Genomic DNA, 13,790 nt, shown 5'->3' with positions numbered 1-13,790 from the left:
TGCTTAGGGCCACGGCCAAGACTCATAAAAGTAGCTCTGTTCAAGAATCAACAAACTTAACTAGGAGAATCAATAAACACTATCTGAAATTCTAACTTCCTATAGATGCCAATCATTCTAAACTTCAAAGTAGAAAGTGAGATGCCAAAACTATTCAGAAGCAAAAAGCTACAAGTCCCACTCATCTAATTAGAATTAATATTCATTGATATTTTGGAATTTATAGTATATTCTCTTCTTTTTATCCTAATTTATTTTCAGTTGCTTGGGGACAAGCAACAATTTAAGTTTGGTGTTGTGATGAGCGGATAATTTATACGCTTTTTGGCATTGTTTTTAGGTAGTTTTTAGTAGGATCTACCTACTTTTAGGGATGTTTTCATTAGTTTTTATGCTAAATACACATTTCTGGACTTTACTATGAGTTTGTGTGTTTTTCTGTGATTTCAGATAATTTCTAGCTGAAATTGAGGGACTTGAGCAAAACTCTGATAAAAGGCTGACAAAGGACTGTTGATGCTGTTGGATTCTGACCTCCCTGCACTCGAAATGGATTTTCTAGAGCTACAGAATTCCAAATGGCACGCTCTTAACGGCGTTGGAAAGTAGACATCCAGAGCTTTCCAGAAATATATAATAGTTCATACTTTATTCGTGATTAGACGATGTAAACTGGCGCTCAACGCCAGTTCCATGCTGCATTCTGGAGTCAAACGCCAGAAACACGTCACGAACCAGAGTTGAACGCCAAAAACATGTTACAACTTGGCGTTCAACTCCGAAAGAAGCCTCTGCATGTGTAAAGCTCAAGCTCAGCCCAAGAGCACACCAAGTTGGCCCCAGAAGTGGATTTCTGCATCAATTACTTACTTTTGTAAACCCTAGTAGCTAGTCTAGTATAAATAGGACTTCTTACTATTGTATTCAGTGTCTTTGATTGGAAGGTCTTTTGACCATTCGGTCTTCTGATCACGTTTGGAGGCTGGCCATTCGGCCATGCCTGAACCTTCATCACTTATGTATTTTCAGCGGTGGAGTTTCTACACACCATAGATTAAGGGTGTAGAGCTCTGCTGTACCTCAAGTTTTAATGCAATTACTACTATTTTCTATTTAATTCAGCTATTCATGTTCTAAGATATTCGTTGCACTTCAACATGATGAATGTGATGATCCGTGACACTCATCATCATTCTCACCTATGAACGCGTGACTAATAACCACTTCCGTTCTACCTCAGACCGGGCGCATATCTCTTGGATTCCTTAATCAGAATCTTCATGGTATAAGCTAGATTGATGGCGACATTCATGAGAATCCAGAAAGTCTAAACCTTGTCTGTGGTATTCTGAGTAGGATTCAGGGATTGAATGACTGTGACGAGCTTCAAACTCGCGATTGTTGGGCGTGATGACAAACGCAAAAGAATCAAGGGATTCTATTCCAACATTATCGAGAACCGACAGATGATTAGCAGTGCCGTGACAGAGCATTTGGACCTTTTTCACTAAGAGGGTGGGATGTAGTCATTGACAACGGTGATGCCCTACATACAGCTTGCCATGGAAAGGAGTAAGAAGGATTGAAGGAAGGCAGTAGGAAAGCGGAGATCCAACAGGGACAAGCATCTCCATACACTTATCTGAAATTTCCACCATTGAATTACATGAGTAACTCTATCTTTATTTTCTGTTTTATTTGCTATTCGAAAACTCCATAACATTTATTATTCGCCTAACTGAGATTTACAAGATGACCATAGCTTGCTTCATACCAACAATCTCCGTGGGATCGACCCTTACTCACGTAAGGTATTACTTGGACGACCCAGTACACTTGCTGGTTAGTTGTGCGGAGTTGTGACTAAGTGTGATTCATGTTTGAGAGTGCTACCAAGTTTTTAGCGCCATTGTTTGAATCACAATTTCGTGCACCAATGGATAAGGCTTGATATTGCTGAGACTATTTCTTCCACCATTATTAAAGCCTTGTTGAGATTTTTGTTGATCCTTCCATGAGAAATTTGGATGATTTCTCCATGATGAATTATAGGTGTTTCCATAAGGTTCACCCATATAATTTACCTCTGCGATTGCAGAGTTTTCAGGATCATAAGCTTCTTCTTCAGAAGATGCCTCTTTAGTGCTATTGGATGTATTTTCCCATCCATTCAGACTTTGAGAAATCATGTTGACTTGATGAGTCAACATTTTGTTTTGAGCCAATATGGCATTCAGAGCATCAATTTCAAGAACTCTCTTCCTTTGAGGCGTCCCATTATTAACGGAATTCCTCTCAGAAGTGTACATGAACTGGTTTTTTGCAACCATGTCAATAAGTTCTTGAGCTTCTGCAGGCGTTTTCTTTAGGTGAATGGATCCACCTGCAGAATAGTCCAAAGATATCTTAGAGAACTTAATAGACCATAATAGAATATATCTATCACGGTCCATTCTGAAAACATGTCAGAAGGACATCTTTTGGTCATCTTTTTGTATCTTTCCCAAGCTTCATAGAGGGATTCCCCATCTTTTTGTTTGAAGGTCTGAACATCCACTCTAAGCTTGCTCAGCTTTTGAGGAGGAAAGAACTTAGCTAAGAAGGTCGTGACCAGCTTATCCCAAGAGTCTAGGCTATCTTTAGGTTGAGAGTCTAATCATGTTCTAGCTTTGTCTCTTACAGCAAAAGGGAAAAGCATGAGCCTGTAGACTTCAGGATCTACTCCATTAGTCTTAACAGTCTCACAGATCTGCAAGAACTCAGTTAAGAATTGGTAGGGATCTTCTGATGGAAGTCCATGAAACTTGCAGTTCTGTTGCATTAGAGCAACTAATTGAGGTTTAAGCTCAAAATTGTTTGCTCCTATGGTAGGAATTGAGATGCTTCTTCCATCAAGCTTGGACGTCGGTGTGGTATAATCACCAAGCATCCTTCTTGCATTATTGTTGTTAGGTTCGACTGCCATCTCCTTTTCTTGTTCGAAAATTTCAGCAAGGTTGTCTCTGGATTGTTGTAATTTAGCTTCTCTTAGTTTCCTCTTCAGAGTCCTTTCAGGTTCTGGATCAGCTTCAACAAGAATGCCTTTTTTCTTGTTCCTGCTCATATGAAAGAGAAGAGAACAGAAAAAGAAGAGGAATCCTCTATGTCACAGTAAAGAGGTTCCTTATTATTAGTAGAAGAAGAAGGGAATAAAAAAAGGAGAATCCAAACACAAGGGTAAGGATAGGGGCAGTGATTTGAGATGAAGAGAGGTGAAGACAGGTGTTAGTAAATGAATAAATAAATAGGAAAAGATGAGAGAGGGAGAAATTTTCGAAATTAAATTTTGAAAAGGAGTTAAATGATTTTCGAAAATAAAGATAAGAAATGAAATTAAAATTAAAATTTAAAACAATTAATTAAATAAAAATTTTTTTTTTTTGAAAAAGAGGGAAGTATTTTCGAAAATTAAAGAGAGAAAAAGTTGTTAGGTGGTTTTGAAAAAGATAAGAAACAAACAAAAAGTCAAATAGTTAGTTGAAAAAGATTTGAAAATCAAATTTGAAAAGATAAGAAGATAAGAAGTTAGAAAAGATATTTTAAAATCAAATTTTTGAAAAAGATAAAATTTTGAAAAAGATATGATATAAAAGATAAGATAAGATAGATTTAATTTTTAAAATTAAAATTAATTACTTGACTAACAAGAAACTAAAAGATATGATTCTAGAATTTAAAGATTGAACCTTTCATAATAAGAAAGTAACAAACTTCAAATTTTTGAATCAATCACATTAATTGTTTAGCATAATTTTCAAAAATAAAGATAAAATTAAGAAAAAGATTTTTGAAAAATATTTTTAAATTTTTGAAAATCATAAGATAAAAATGAAAAAGATTTGATTTTTGAAAAAGTTTGAAAAGATAGGGTTTTTAAAATTGAAAATTTGACTTGACTTATAAGAAATAGCTAAGTTTAAAAATTTTTTGACTAAGTCAACCCAAATTTTCGAAATTTTGAGAGAAAAAAGGAAAAGATATTTTTTTTATTTTTGAATTTTTAATGATGAGAGAGAAAAACACAAATATGACCCAAAACATGAAAATTTTGGATCAAAACCAATGATGCATGCAAGAACACTATGAATGTCAAGATGAACACCAAGAACACTTTGAAGATCATAATGAACATCAAAAACATATTTTTGAAAAATTTTTGATGTAAAGAAAACATGCAAGACACCAAACTTAGAAATCTTTAATGCTTAGACAATATGAATGCAAAGATGCACATGAAAAACAATAAAAGACACAAAACAAGAAAACATTAAGATCAAACAAGAAGACTTACCAAGAACAACTTGAAGACCATGAAGAACATTATGAATGCATGAATTTTCGAAAATTGCAAGAACAAAATGAATATGCAATTGACACCAAACTTAAAACATGACACAAGACTCAAACAAGAAACACAAAAATAATTTTGATTTTTATAATTTTTTATTTTATTTCATTTTTTTTTGAAAACATATAGGAAAAAAAGGAAGTAATGAATTCAAAGTCCTCAATCAAAATTCCAGGAATCATACCAGGTTAGTCTAAGGATTGATGGCTAGCCAAGCTTCAGCATACCATTTTAAAACTCTAGAATTCATTCTTAAAAACTCTGAAGAATTTTTCGAAAATAGAGGGAGAATTTTGAAAAATATTTTTGAAAACTTTTTGAAAAGAAAATAAAAAAGAAAATTACCTAATCTGAGCAACAAGATGAACCGTCAGTTGTCCAAACTCGAACAATCCCCGGCAACGGCACCAAAACTTGGTGCACGAAATTGTGATCATCAACAATGGTGCCAAAAACTTGGTAGCGCTCTCAAACGTGAATCACACTTAGTCACAACTCCGCACAACTAACTAGCAAGTGTACTGGGTCGTCCAAGTAATACCTTACGTGAGTAAGGGTCGATCCACGGAGATTGTTGGTATGAAGCAAGCTATGGTCATCTTGTAAATCTCAGTTAGGCAGATAGTAAATGTTATCGAGTTTTCGAATAATAAATAAAGCAGAAAATAAAGATAGAGTTACTCATGTAATTCAATGGTGGGAATTTCAGATAAGTGTATGAAGATGCTTGTTCCTGTTGGATCTCTGCTTTCCTACTGCCTTCCTTCAATCCTTCTTATTCCTTTCCATGGCAAGCTATATGTAGGGCATCACCGTTGTCAATGGCTACATCCCATCCTCTCAGTGAAAAAGGTCCAAATGCTCTGTCACAGCACGGCTAATCATTTGTCGATTCTCGATCATGTTGGAATAAAATCCCTTGATTCTTTTGCGTTTGTCATCACGCCCAACAATCGCGAGTTTGAAGCTCGTCACAGTCATTCAATCCCTGAATCCTACTCCGAATACCACAGACAAGGTTTAGACTTTCTGGATTCTCATGAATACCGCCATCAATCTAGCTTATACCACAAATATTCTGATTAAGGAATCCAAGAGATATGCGCCAGGTCTAAAGTATAACGAAAGTGGTTGTCAGTCACGTGTTCATAGGTGAAAATGATGATGAGTCTCATGGATCATCACATTCATCATGTTGAAGTGCAACGAATATCTTAGATCCAGAATAGCTGAATTGAATAGAAAATAGTAGTAATTGCATTAAAACTTGAGGTACAGCAGAGCTCCACACCCTTAATCTATGGTGTGTAGAAACTCCACCGTTGAAAATACATAAGTGATGAAGGTTCAGGTATGGCCGAATGGCTAGCCCCCCCAAACGTGATCAGAAGACCGAATGGTCAAAAGACCTTACAATCAAAGACACTTAATACAATAGTAAAAAGTCCTATTTATACTAGACTAGCTACTAGGGTTTATAGAAGTAAGTAATTGATGCAGAAATCCACTTACGGGGCCCCCTTGGTGTGTGCTTGGGCTAAGCTTGAGCTTTACACGTGCAGAGGCTTTTCTTGGAGTTGAACGCCAAGTTGTAACGTGTTTTTGGCATTCAACTCTGGTTGTGTTTTTGGCGTTTGACTCTAGAATGCAGCATGGAACTGGTGTTGAGCGCCAGTTTACGTCGTCTAATCACAAATAAAGTATGGGCTATTATATATTGCTGGAAAGCTCTAGATGTCTACTTTCCAACGCCATTGAGTGCGCACTATTTGGAGTTCTGTAGCTCTAGAAAATCCATTCCGAGTGTTGGGAGATCAGAATCCAACAGCATCAGCAGTCCTTTGTCAGCCTTTTATCAAAGTTTTGCTCAGGTCCCTCAATTTCAGCCAGAAATTACCTGAAATCACAGAAAAACACACAAACTCATAGTAAAGTCCAGAAATGTGAATTTAGCATAAAAACTAATGAAAACATCCCTAAAAGTAGCTAGATCCTACTAAAAACTACCTAAAAACAATGCCAAAAAGCGTATAAATTATCCGCTCATCACCTCCCAAAATTGATCAAAAGATCAAAAGATGATCCAAAGATGAAAATACAATAGTAAAAGGTCCTATTTATAGAGAACTAGTAACCTAGGGTTTACAGAAATAAGTAAATGATGCAGAAATCCACTTCTGGTGCCCACTTGGTATGTGCTTGGGCTGAGCATTGAATCTTTCACGTGCATAGGCTTTTCTTGGAGTTAAACACCAACTTTGGTGCCAGTTTGGGCGTTTAACTCCAATTCTGGTGACAGTTTGGGCGTTTTATGCTAGAATTTTTATGCTGACTCAGAACGCCAGTTTGGGCCATCAAATCCCGGGTAAAGTATGGACTATTATATATTGCTGGAAAGCCCAAGATGTCTACTTTCCAACGCAATTAAGAGCGCGCCAATTGGGCTTCTGTAGCTCCAGAAAATTCATTTCGAGTGCAGGGAGGTCAGAATCTAACAGCATCTGCAGTTCTTTTTCAACCTCTGAATCAGATTTTTGCTCAGGTCCCTCAATTTCAGCCAGAAAATACCTGAAATCACAGAAAAACACACAAACTCATAGTAAAGTCCAAAAATATGAATTTTGCATAAAAACTGATAAAAATATACTAAATCTAACTAAATCATACCAAAAACTACCTAAAAATAATGCCAAAAAGTATATAAATTATCTGCTCATCAGGTTGTAATGGGGTTGAGATCAAGGTAGGAATGTATGTGGTTAAGTGGACTAAAATTCGAATCCTTGATTAACCTAAACTTCCCACCTAGCTTAAGACATTCCATGTTATCACGATGCAAAGCCTAGCCACCCATTAACTATTTTTTCACAAATCCATGCACCTTGATGTCTTTTGAATGCAAATCATATGCATTAATTTAATTATTTCACTTTGGGCATTTTGTCCCCTTTTTATTGCTTCCTCTTTTTTTTTCTTTTTTCTTCTTTTTCTTTAACTATTAAAGTGTTAGTTGCATGAACAAGTGCCCAACTATATTCACATTCTCACATAAGAATATAAAATGCCCAATTTCCTAAACATGTATTCCCCAATTCAATTTTCCCACACTTAATTCATGTACACCTCACTAGTCTAAGCTAATTAAGGATTCAAATTAGGGACATTTATTGTTTTCCGCTTAGAGTTAATGGTGCGCTAAAATAAAGAATAAATGGGGTAAAATGGCTCAACATTAGTTTGCAAGGGGAATGATAGGGTAAGGCCATATGGGTATGTGAGCTAAGTGAAATATGGCCTCAATCACATAAGTGTATGCATACATCAAACCATAGAAATATAGAGTCAAGCAAGATATAGATCACAATTTTAGAGAGAACAACAGACACCAAAATAAAACATTGGTTGATAAAATGCAACCAATCAAATAGGTTCAAAATCTCACTAGTTCTATGTGTTCAAGCTCTAAAACCATCTTCCAAAATAAATATCTTCAAACAAGTTTAACAAAAAATTTAATTCAAATTAGTGAAATGCTATAAAATAGTGTCTTGAAAAAAAATTTATCACTTCAACCAAGTAGCACCTAAATGCAAGCAACTACTACTCATCCAAGTTATCTTATCTAATAAAAGAAAAATAAAATATTGATGTTGAGAGAGAGAGATGTTACCTTCGGAAGTCAGTTACCGACCTCCCCACACTTAAAGCTTTGCACAGTCCTCCATACCATTAGTGATGAGCAAAGTGGGGTTGGAATTATCACTTCCACTGTCTGGCTCATCATGGCTCTTCATGCTGTCATGTGAAGTAGATTCCAAGGTATGGAGCTCTTCCGGAGGTGGGTGAGTACTAACAACGAGCTCCTTCAAGTGGTTGTATTGGCGCTTGTTGCAGCGCTCTATTTGCTCAATCTGCCGGCCCTGTCGGTCTAACCTCTCAAGGATCTCTCAAGTAGCAACTGATTAGTGGGTGGTGCTGCATGAGCTGTGGATGATGGTAGGGCGGAAGTTGAAGGGGCGTCGAAGGATGGGCCTTTATTCTGGCTCACAGATGGTGCTGGAGGTCTGATATATTTCCCATTCTGGATAAATTCGTCATCCCTAGGAATCATGGTCCTCATATCCGCAGCCTGATAGGAGACTCCCGCTACAGATACCAAGTCTATAACCAATGCAGGAAAAGGTAGGTTACCGGAGATTTACACACGGCCCATAGCCTGTCGGATGAGTTGTGGCAGGTTGAGAGGTTTTTCTTTGAGAATGCACCAGACGAGAACGGCCATGTCAGCAGTGAAAGTGGACTCATGAGTGCTCGAGAAGATGTAGCGGGACATGATCTGTGCCCACATGCGAGCCTCCAAGGTGAGTGCTTGGGCGGAGATGCTCTTAGGTCGAGTAACTGAAAAGTAAAACGAAATAAAGGTGTCTAAAATGGAATGATTCACCCAAAATAACTTTGCCGACGAAGGCGACCTCCCCACACTTAAATCATAACATTGTCCTCGACGCTTTCAATCAGGATAGTGAGAAGGATCATCGTGCACTGGCCCGCTGTCAGCTGCAGGTGTCTGTGACTCTGTCAAATGCTCAGGTTGAGTTGCCTCATACTGTGCCTCCTGCTGGTCCTCCTCCTACTCCTCCTCTTCCTCCTCAGAGTGCTCTGAGGGTGTGTCAAGCTCAGAGGGATGTCAGTATGCCCAGTAGTCATAATCAGCTTCAGATGGGATACGACGCTCTGACTTCTTTTAGCGTCGCTGATTGCGGCGCTCCATTTGATCCATGCGTTCAAAAAGGTGCTGCACAAGGTGGTAAACTGGCTGAGAAGTGGATGAAGATGCTGCTGAAGTAGGTGGTGCTGCAGGTGCTGTTGAGGATCTGGCCGCCTCAGTGGGAGTAGTAGTATGTGGTCTGTGGCCTAGAGTTCCAAATCGCTTACCGTGCGGAATCACCTTCTTGCGGTCGACAACCAGTGGTATCTCATCCTGGTGCTCCCAGGGTACCTCAGCTCGAATGGCCATCTGAGTGATTAATTACGGAAAAGCCAAGGTGCCTCTAACATGGACTCTAGACATACACTTCCTGATGAGTCTTGGAAGGTATAGGTCCTTTCCTTCCATGACACACTGATGAGCGGATAATTTATACACTTTTTGGCATTGTTTTTAGTATGTTTTTGGTAGTTTTAGTTGAGTTCTTAGTATATTTTTATTATTTTTTAGTTAAAATTCACTTTTCTGGACTTTACTATGAGTTTGTGTGTTTTTCTGTGATTTCAGGTATTTTCTGGCTGAAATTGAGGGACCTGAGCAAAAATCTGATTCAGAGACTGAAAAGGACTGCAGATGCTGTTGGATTCTGACCTCCCTGCACTCGAAGTGGATTTTCTGGAGCTACAGAAGCCCAATTGGCGCGCTCTCAACGGCGTTGGAAAGTAGACATCCTGGGCTTTCCAGCAATATATGATAGTCCATACTTTGCCCAAGATTTGATGGCCCAAACCGGCGTTCAAAGTCACCTCAAGAAATCCCAGCGTTAAACGCTGGAACTGGCACCCAAATGGGAGTTAAACGCCCAAACTGGCATAAAAGCTGGCGTTTAACTCCAAGAAGAGTCTCTACACGAAATTGCTTCATTGCTCAGCCCAAGCACACACCAAGTGGGCCCGGAAGTGGATTTTTATGTCATTTACTCATTTCTGTAAACCTTAGGCTACTAGTTATCTATAAGTAGGACCTTTTACTATTGTATTAGTAGACTTTGGTAGCTATCTTCGTTTTATGCTATCTTAGATCATTGGGAGGCTGGCCATTCGGCCATGCCTAGACCTTATGCTTATGTATTTTCAACAGTGGAGTTTCTACACACCATAGATTAAGGTGTGGAGCTCAGATGTACCTCGAGTATTAATGCAATTACTATTGTTCTTCCATTCAATTCCGCTTGTTCTTTGTCCAAGATATCACTTGTTCTTCAACTTGATGAATGTGATGATCCGTGACACTCATCATCATTCTCACTCATGAACAAGGTGACTGACAACCACTCTTGTTCTACAAGCAATCAAAGCTCCAGTGAATATCTCTTGGATTCCTGATAACACGATGCATGGTTGATCGCCTGACAACCGAGTGCTCGCCTGACAAACGAGCCAGCCATTCCGTGAGATCAGAGTCTTCGTGGTATAGGCGAGAACTGATGGCGGCATTCAAGAGAATCCGGAAGGTCTAACCTTGTCTGTGGTATTCTGAGTAGGATTCAACGATTGAATGACTGTGACGTGCTTCAAACTCCTGAAGGCGGAGCGTTAGTGACAGACGCAAAAGAATCACTGGATTCTATTCCGGCCTGATTGAGAACCGACAGATGGATAGCCGTGCCGTGACAGGGTGCGTTGAACATTTCCAATGAGAGGATGGGAGGTAGCCACTGACAACGGTGAAACCCTTGCATAAGCTTGCCATGGAAAGGAGTAAGAAGGATTGGATGAAGACAGTAGGAAAGCAGAGAGACGGAAGGGAAGGCATCTTCATGCGCTTATCTGAAGTTCCTACCAATGAATTACATAAGTATCTCTATCTTTATCTTTATGTTTTATGCGTTCATCACCATTATACATTTGAGTTTGCCTGACTAAGATTTACAAGATGACCATAGCTTGCTTCATACTAACAATCTCCGTGGGATCGACCCTTACTCGCGTAAGGTTTATTACTTGGACGACCCAGTGCACTTGCTGGTTAGTTTTGCGAAGTTGTGTAATGCCATGGAATTGAACTACCAAGTTTTTGGAGTTCATGACCGGGGATTATGAGAGTTGTGAAAAGTATTGTTCACAATTTCGCGCACCAAGTTTTTGGCGCCGTTGCCGGGGATTGTTCAAGTTTTGAGCAAGCTTTTTGTCCGGTAACATCAGTGCCAAGATCCGGCAACAAGCACCAAGTTTTTGGCGCCGTTGCCGGGGATTGTTCAGTTTGGACAACTGACGGTTTATCTTGTTGCTTAGATTAGGTATTTTTTTTTTTCGAAATTCTTGAAGATGAATTCTAGAGTTTCATGATGATTTGTTGAAGTCTGGCTGGCTGAGAAGCCATGTCTAATTTCATTGGACCGAGGTTTCAACTTATCATCACAAGAGCTTGTTGATTTTCATCAATCTTGCTTTTGGAGCAGTGATCTGCTAAGGCTTGGCTGGCCTTTGGCCATGTCTAGTGTTTTGGACCGAAGCTTTCTTTGAAAGCTTGGCTGGCTGTGAAGCCATGTCTAATTCCTGGACCGGAGTCTTAGACTAGCATTGCACTGATTCCTGGAATTCTCATTAAGAATTTTGATATCTTTTTCTACTTAATTTTCGAAAAACACAAAAAAATAAAAAAAACTCATAAAATCCAAAAATTTCTTGTTTGAGTCTAGTATCTCATCTTAAGTTTGGTGTCAATTACATGCATCTTAAGGATCTTCAAGTAATTCTTGATGATTTTCGTGTTCTAATCTTTGAATTCAGTTGACTTGAGTGTTTTGTGTGTCTCATATGCATTCTCATTAGTGTCAGTAGTATACAAACTGCTAAGTTTGGTGTCTTGCATGCATTGTTATTTCATTCTTGTTGCATTTTGATTATTAAAAAATCCAAAAATATTTTTAATTTGTGTCTTTTCAAGTCAATAATACCAAGAATTGAAGATTCAGAACATACTGCAGAGGAATTACACAGAAAAAGCTGGGCGTTCAAAACGCCCAGTGAAGAAGGACAGACTGGCGTTTAAACGCCAGCCAAGGTACCTGGTTGGGCGTTTAACGCCCAAAAAGGGTGCATTTTGGGCGTTAAACGCCAGAATGGATACCATTCTGGGCGTTTAACGCCAGGATGGCAAAGGGGGAAGATTTTGTTTTCAAATCAATTTTTTTTCAAGTTTTCAAAGTTTTTCAAAATCAAATCTTTTTCAAATCATATCTTTTCAAACAAATGTTTTCAAAGGCAATTTCTTTCCTTTTTCAAAGATACTTACTAACAATTAATGATTCGATTGAACATCTCAAATTTGTTGCCTTTTCTGTTGAGAAAGGTTTAATGTTTGAATCATATCTTTTCTTGTTAGGCAAGTCACTAATTTTCAAAATCAAATCTTGTACAAAAATTGTTTTCAAAACATATCTTTTAAAATTGTTTTCAAATCAAATTTTTTCAATCATATCTTTTTAACCACATCTTTTTCAAAATAGTTTTCAATCAAATCTTTTTGATTTCTAATTTCAAAATCTTTTTCAAAAATCACTTTATCTCTTTTCCACTTTCAATTTTCGAAAATTATCAATCAATTTTTAAAATGTTTTTGACATCTTTCTAATTAATTTTCGAAAATTACCTCCCTTCTTCCCACATCCTTCTATTTATGGAGTACTACTCCTTCTTAATGCACAATTCGAACCCTATCTAATCAAGTTCGAATTCTTCTACCTTCTTTCTTCTATTTTTCGTTTCCTCTGACACCTTAAGGAATCTCTATACTGTGACATAGAGGATTCCACATCTTCTTGTTCTCTTCTCTTTCATATGAGCAGGAGCAGAGACAAAGGCATTCTTGTTAAAGCTGACCCTGAACCTGAAAGGACCTTGAAGAGAAAGCTAAGAGAAGCCAAAGCACAATTCTCTTTAGAGGACCTGACCGAATTCTTCAAAGAAGAAGAACCCATGGCAGCCGAAAACAACAACAATGCCAACAATGCAAGGAAGGTGCTGGGTGACTTTACTGCACCTACTCCCAATTTCTATGGGAGAAGCATCTCTATCCCTGCCATTGGAGCAAACAACTTTGAGCTTAAGCCTCAGTTAGTTTCTCTAATGCAACAGAATTGCAAGTTCCATGGACTTCCAATGGAAGATCCTCATCAGTTTTTAGCTGAGTTCTTGCAGATCTGTGACACAGTCAAGACTAATGGGGTTGACCCTGAGGTCTACAGACTGATGCTATTCCTTTTTGCTGTAAGAGACAGAGCTAGAATATGGTTGGACTCACAACCTAAAGATAGCCTGGACTCTTGGGAAAAGCTAGTCAATGCCTTCTTGGCAAAGTTCTTTCCACCTCAAAAATGGAGTAAGCTTAGAGTGGAAGTCTAAACCTTCAGACAGAAGGATGGAGAATCCCTCTATGAAGCTTGGGAAAGATACAAACAATTAATCAGAAAATGTCCCTCAGACATGCTTTCTGAATGGAGCATCATAGGTATTTTCTATGATGGTCTCTCTGAACTATCCAAGATGTCTTTGGATAGCTCTGCTGGAGGATCTCTTCATCTGAAGAAGACGCCTACAGAAGCTCAGGAACTAATTGAAATGGTTGCAAATAACCAATTCATGTACACTTCTGAAAGAAATCCTGTGAACAATGGGACTAGTCAGAAGAAAG

General features: G+C 38.3%; 2 non-coding genes across 2 annotated transcripts; one reads left to right on the top strand and one right to left on the bottom strand.

Moving 5' to 3' along the window:
- The first annotated feature begins 2,462 nt into the window (after window positions 1-2,462).
- LOC130984347 (small nucleolar RNA R71) lies at window positions 2,463-2,566 on the top strand. Its single transcript, XR_009088288.1, has one exon. It is a non-coding gene; the product is annotated as a small nucleolar RNA R71 (small nucleolar RNA).
- A 10,914-nt stretch (window positions 2,567-13,480) lies between these two features.
- On the bottom strand, window positions 13,481-13,588 carry LOC130984621 (small nucleolar RNA R71). The gene has a single exon (XR_009088539.1). It is a non-coding gene; the product is annotated as a small nucleolar RNA R71 (small nucleolar RNA).
- Window positions 13,589-13,790: the final 202 nt, after the last annotated feature.

This window comes from Arachis stenosperma, chromosome 5 (genome assembly GCF_014773155.1).
Source record: "Arachis stenosperma cultivar V10309 chromosome 5, arast.V10309.gnm1.PFL2, whole genome shotgun sequence".
Lineage (NCBI taxonomy): Eukaryota > Viridiplantae > Streptophyta > Magnoliopsida > Fabales > Fabaceae > Arachis > Arachis stenosperma.
This window is presented reverse-complemented; position numbering and strand designations above follow the sequence as displayed.